Genomic DNA, 6,554 nt, shown 5'->3' with positions numbered 1-6,554 from the left:
TTGATCTTATGTGCTGCACAATAATGTTTAACATTTAGTATTTACTGTCATATTCCCATATATCATTGTGATGTTGTTTATTCTATTACTCTTGTTCTCTTCTGCTTGCTTTCTTTTTTCTTTCTCAGCAGGTGATCCAGGTGATTGATATATGCATTTTTTTTTCTCTGCCCGTTCTGTTGGTTTTTGTTTTTTGCCCTTCTCCCCCGTCCCTCTTCTCAGCTGTTTCTCTTTCCCTCTTTCTTTCTCCCCTTCTTTCCCCCAGTCAAGTCTGTCCCGTATTCAGTAAGTGAAAATAAAATAAACAATAAAAGGTGAATCAAATGGACCATTACGGCAAGGCTGGGATGGTCAGTTTGGTAAAGTAAATCCGTTGGGCATCTTTCTTTGCCTTTAGACAACAATTCTGATGGCAAAAGAGCCAAACGGGACAGGCCAAAAAAAAAAAAAAAGAGATTAAAGTCTTCATACGGCAGATTTTGAACTTTACTCTGACTTAGACTCAGTCTGAGCAGTCAGACAACATATTTGTAAATCAGCACATGAAGGTGTGGCCCTCTCACACTCTTCAGCTTTAGTCCCGCCTCCTTCCAGGAAGCAGCTCACCTGTGTGTCTGTGTTTAGTGTCCAGGTGTGGAGTGGAGCTTGTTGTTCGTGTCACTGTTTGAAGAAACTGTAAGTTTGTTTTGTTCTCTCCTTTATCAGTTTACTGTTTACAGTTGTACTGTTTGTTTCTGCTCTTTAATGTTCTCTTATTTCTTTATTTGTGTTTGAAGATAAATCCACATAATTATAGATTTCTGATTGACTGGAATCCACAGTGATTATCAGTCAGTAACTCTACACTGAAACATTTGTTACTGTGATAAACATTTTAAATTGATCTGTATGAAACTTTAGACACTGATCATCACTGATGGGACGTTTTTCCTTCTTTAACTGGAAACAATCAGATATAATCATTCTGTTCTTAGAAGTCGACTTTCAGGTTTTACTGAAGTGACACTGAAAAAACAAAGTCAATCATCTCCAGCTCAGGTCAGCTTTGCTTCAAACAAAGTTGGTGAAAATGAAACCTAGAAGTTTACAAACATTGAACATTTCAAAATGATCAGGTTCTTCCAATCACACCTGTTCATGCTTTTCTTTGATAAGGACTCAGTTTGTTAATGGAAACCAGAAGAATAGTTTTATAAACTGAAAGAGCTCAGTGAAACTGTTTTCTTCGTTGGTCTGTCTGTCAGTTATGTATATAGTGTTCTCCACAGCAAACTGGTTAATGCTGCCGAAGGTGATATTTTAATCCAACCTATGATAATGAAATAGAAATCACAGCCAAAACTCTGTCTTCTCCTGTGTTCAAATATGCTCATCAATTATTTCTAATTCTTATGTGCATTTTAAAATGAAGAAAAAATATGTATTTAACAATAGAAAAAATCTTTTGTTTCTTGGATTCAAATGAATGTGACTGAATCTCAGCAGCAGTGAGTGGATGAGATTCAGCAGATTCTATTTTAAACCAACAATCAGCAGAAAGTTGCATTAGAGACAAGGAGGAGAACTGAAATAGCTTTCAGACAGAGGATGAACTGGACTAGAATACAACCAAAGATTTCTTGCTCAGCTAGAGCAAGTAACAAGAAAAAAAATATTGCAAGATTATTATTAAGATAAGATAAGAGAACTTTATTAATCCCTCGGGTGGGTTCCTCTGGGAAATTCGACTTCCAAAAAAAGCACAGCAACGACCAAAGTTACAGTTACAGAACTGTTTTATATATACACACACACACACACACACACACACACACACACACACACACACACACACACATATATAAATACAGAGACAAATATAAATAAAATATACAAAGGGGATAAATAGAATAAATAGGAATAAAAAAATAAAAATACAAGTGAATTGCACATTTCAAGTATTGAGTATTATTATCATTATTATTATCTTACATAAAAGGTTAAATATTATGAGCCACCAACAGAAAAATGTACTTACTCCAGTGAGTAACTAAGTAATGTGTAATTTTTTTATTTTCTTTTTGAGTGACCACCCTACACAGCATGTGAACTTTACTCTGACTTAGACTCAGTCTGAGCAGTCAGACTGCATTTTTCTGGAGTGAACACACGAACACAGACACACACACACAGACTGAAGTCAAGAAGCTGCAGTTTAATCATTCAGATCTGACAGACTATGAGGTCTTTTATTATTAGTCATTCAGTGGTGGGGACAGAGCCTCTTCTTGGTAGATCCCACACTTGATGGTGACTTGTGCTATGGGCTTGAAGTCGGCCTCCACTGTTGTTCATCACATCCACACTGAGTTCCTGACGAAGGCTTTTAGGTTCCTGTTGATCTTATACAGTTTTAGTTGTTCCAGGTTCCAAGTGCGAGTCGAGTCGGCTTTCTTGTAATAATCCAGGTGGTGCGCAGGTTGGTCAGTCTGGTCTTGCAGTCCCAGCTAACTGTTTTTTGCTCCTCTGGTATTCCAATGATTCCTTTTTGTGCCTTGTTCATGTATTAGATATATAACTTTAGAAAAAATACTCTGTTTTAATGGAATGACTAATGGATAGAAGTTAATATCTCTGTATTTGTATTTCATTGGGGCTCACTATACATAGAAGTACTTTTATAGTTTAATATTATTTCTGCACAACTGCTTTTCATTAAAAAAAAAAAAAGCTTGATGGAAGTGTAAAGTCAGGACTTTGAGTTTGTTCACAGTTTCCACAGTGAGTTATTAGTAGTTCAGCAGCTCTGAGAGCTTTTTTGTTTCAACAATTTTCTAAATTCTCATCCTGATCACCAGCTTCATGTGGTCCTGTCTGGTGTTCATGGGTCTCAATAAAGTTATTTAGACAAGACAAAGACTTCCCATTGTCAGCCAGTGGTCAAGTCAAATGGAAAGTGGAAAGGAGATCTGTGTGCGGATTTCAGGAGCAACAGAGAAACAGAAACAGATGGGCGTTTTCAGAGTTTGATCAGTTTGCATCCCTTTGACTGATGGCCATGAAAAGAGATTCTTGGTACCAAACTCTCTTGATTTCACAATGAGATCAGAGTATTTCAGAGAACTTGATAATTATCAATTAAAAGATACATTCCCATTATGTTATTTTAATAAGAACCAAAACTGAATGAAATGAAAAAAGGAACGGAATGAGAAAAGCTGAATTCTACTTTAAATCTGACCAAGGTTAAGATTCAGAAACTCTCCTACAAACCTGCCTCCTCCTTTCTGCCCTACTTCAGGTGGAGTCCTGCCTCTTTCCAACAAATACCTCACATGTGTCTATGCGTTTAGTGTCCAGGTGTGGATTGGAGCTTGTTGTTTGTGTCTCTGTGTGGAGAAACTGTAAGTTTGCTTTGTTTCCTCTTTAAACCGCTTGTCTTTAGCACTGCTGACCTCTCTCGAGCATTTTAACTTGTTGCTGCTGTTGATTCTTCACAAACATCAGGTGTGCTACAAACTGAAACTATGCTGTATGCAGTTTCAAGTTTTTCTAGTTTAAACATGTGAAGAATGCTTCTTTGGCTGAAAACACCGATCATCAGCTTTGTTTCTCATGATGTGAGACAAAGGAGAGATCTTTTCCGTATTCTACTTTAAAAAAATAAATAAAATAAAAATGTATTTGTATAGCACATTTAAAAACAGAGTTGACCAAAGTGCTAAATGCAAAGTGTTTTAAAAACAAGAGAAAACAACAGAGAACCAAATATAAATAAATTAGAAACAAATGCAGATAAATAAGAAGACAGTGAATTAACAATAAAAGCATGAAACCCCATATGGAAAAGAAATAGTAAAAACTTATATGTGATCACTCATGAAAGTGGCCACTTTCTCATTACTTTCATACATTGTTTTAGTAAGTATCCAAAACATACAAGTTTCATTATATAATTTTTCAAGGGATCTTATATCTGTTTTCACTCTTGTATGCTTTTCATACAAGTTTCACACAAGACAGATACAACCTTTATAAGATTTATATATATCTTTTCCATATAGGACAGGCCCGATGGTACTCACACTGAACTCGAATTAAAAGCCAAAGTAAAAAAAAATTGAGTTTTTGAAATACGAATCTCCTCCTTGCAGATTATTCCAGAGTCTGGGTGCTGCTACTGCGAAGGCCCGATCACCTCTATGGTTCAATCGAAACCTTGGTTGTGCATCTGGTTAGATGATCTCAGCACTCTTTTGGGGTCATACGCATTGTGGAGTTTATTTAAATAACTAGGCACCATTTTATTTAAATCTTTAAAAGTAAGTAAAAGAATCTTAAAATCGATACGATATTTTACAGGGAGCCAGTGTAAATTTGCTAAAACTGGAGTGATGTGTTCATACATTCTAACACCTGTTAAAAGATGCGCAGCACTATTTTGGACTAACTGCAAGTGATGGAGACATGGTGTTGAAGACCCAAATAGATAGAATTGCAGTAGTCCAGTCTAGAGGTGATGAGCCATTAATAAGTGTTTCTACGTCTCTCGGAGGAAGATGAGGCTTAGCTTTGGCAACTGATAAAATCTTGATTTCACAACTGTGGACACTTGCTTCTCTAATTTAAACGAGCCATCTAAAAACACTCCGAGATTCCTCACAGTGTGAGAAAGATGAGGAGCAAGAAGACCAAGGATATCAGTTAACTTGTTCCAAGGGGCATGAGTTCCAAAAACCATAACTTCAGTCTTATGAAGTGATTTCTGTAATACAAACATCTAGACCATATGACAACACCAGATCGACTGGATGACCTTTTTTGTGAGTTGGATCATGTGGTTGCAAATTTTGAAACCATTTTGTTAGCTTTCTCCCACTAGCGATATGTAGATCCAACCTCTTTAGATCCAGTTAAATCAAGACACTAAAAAGATGCTCTGTAAAAGAGTAGAATTCTTGGAGCAGAGTTTAATACACTGAATCATATGAACAGCAGGAAAAATAAATACAGACATTTAGCAAGAAAATTACAAAGCAGAAAGCAAGCACAGCAAAACCCCGGGGTGTACAGCGCTGAGCACAGACAGCAGAGCAACACAGATGGACAGAGAGAAACAGCAGACGGGAAAAATTGCTGGGGGTGTCCTGTGGTCCCCTTATATATAGGGACCAGTATCCCCGCCCCCTGCTGCTGCGTAACTTTCCCACCCATTCAAACACAGCTGCAGGGGGTCAGGTAGCAGCCAAGGTCTTGGCCAGCGGCCAGTGAGAACTCCAGTTATGGCGTTATTATTCTGCCACTATTCTGAGCGCACGTAAAAAAATTTGCAGGTGCAAGTGTTTAATTTTGAGGAGAAATTTGTTTTGAGCGAAGAAAAGCTAAATTTGAGCGAACAAAATTCATTGCTGCACGCAAAAACGTATTTCAGTGTTTGGTATTACCCATGCACACAATCAAAATAGAAACCCCTCTCGCTAAGTTTTTTGCATTTGCGCTTGCTCGCAATGTGTTGGTTGCGCTCTCAACATTTCTGCACGTGCGCGCTCAACATTTCTGCACGTGCGCACTCAACTCTTTCTGTACACCGTTATATTTGTGCCACAAAACCAGCCAATCACAGAGTTGGGTACAAAAAAATCTGATTGGCTGTTTTGGTCTCCAATCAGCTTGAAATGACGAAATGCAATATCCCAGAATCCATTTCGTCCAAAACTCAAACGATTAGTACACTGAGCTGTAACTACTAAATGTTTCCTTCAGTCTAAATTAAAACTACACAGTCAGAAAACACCAGTCTGGCATTAACTGAATTTAAGACCAGTTGTCTTACTGTGAAACTCTGACTCCTCCTTTCTCTGACTGGCTGTTCACATTAATCCTGAACTGACTGAGCGTTACTGGATGGAAAAAGATTCTCATTACCAGTGAATCAGTGTGTGTACAGCTCTCTGCAAAATCAGCAGGAATAGTTAATTTGAAGCTTTTAACTCTAATGATCCTCATTGAATCATGGATCAGCTGAAATGTTTGAAAATGTTGTTCAATCTTGTTGAACTCACTGAATATTAATGAACTGAAGCTTACAGTCACAGTGAATCAGTTTGTGTCAGTGAATGGATCGTGTGTGCTTCATGGCTCCATCCAGTGAACTGGGAGTAGAAGTAGAGCAGCTGATGGTGTCAAGTGAGGTCAGGAGTGTACAGGCAGGAGTGGTGGTAAGGAGGACCCAGAGTGCAGACTCCGGAGACAGACGTGAACTCAAAAAACAGCTTTAATGCTGAACTCAAAGTAACAAACTTCCAAAATACAAAGAATAAACGCAGGCAGAACACAAAGCATGAATGAGAGACAGACTCACAAGCAGGCACCGTAACAGAGGGAAAAGAGACGTGGGACCAGGGCAGACACAGACACAGAATAGAGGGAGTATGGAAACCAAAACCTTCACAAAAATAAACTAAGAAGAGAACACAAAGGGTACAAAACTGAAGCCACTGGGTCAACGACCCAGGAACCCTGACAGATGGCAGCTTCCTCTGCCTCACACTCCTGTCTGACTGCATTCAGCTGGC

General features: G+C 38.2%; 1 pseudogene across 1 annotated transcript in view; it reads left to right on the top strand.

Annotated features, from left to right (window-relative positions):
* Positions 1 to 612: 612 nt before the first annotated feature.
* LOC113017735 (NACHT, LRR and PYD domains-containing protein 3-like) overlaps positions 613 to 6,554 on the top strand; it is a 28,561-nt pseudogene continuing 22,619 nt past the window's right edge. The window contains exon 1 of the transcript XR_013906621.1: positions 613 to 675. The product of XR_013906621.1 is annotated as an NACHT, LRR and PYD domains-containing protein 3-like (transcript). The remainder of the gene's footprint in view (positions 676 to 6,554) is intronic.

The sequence above is a fragment of the Astatotilapia calliptera genome, chromosome 3 (assembly GCF_964374335.1).
Source record: "Astatotilapia calliptera chromosome 3, fAstCal68.1, whole genome shotgun sequence".
Classification (NCBI taxonomy): domain Eukaryota; kingdom Metazoa; phylum Chordata; class Actinopteri; order Cichliformes; family Cichlidae; genus Astatotilapia; species Astatotilapia calliptera.
Note: the sequence above shows the minus strand (reverse complement) of the source record. Positions and strands in the feature narration are given on the sequence as shown.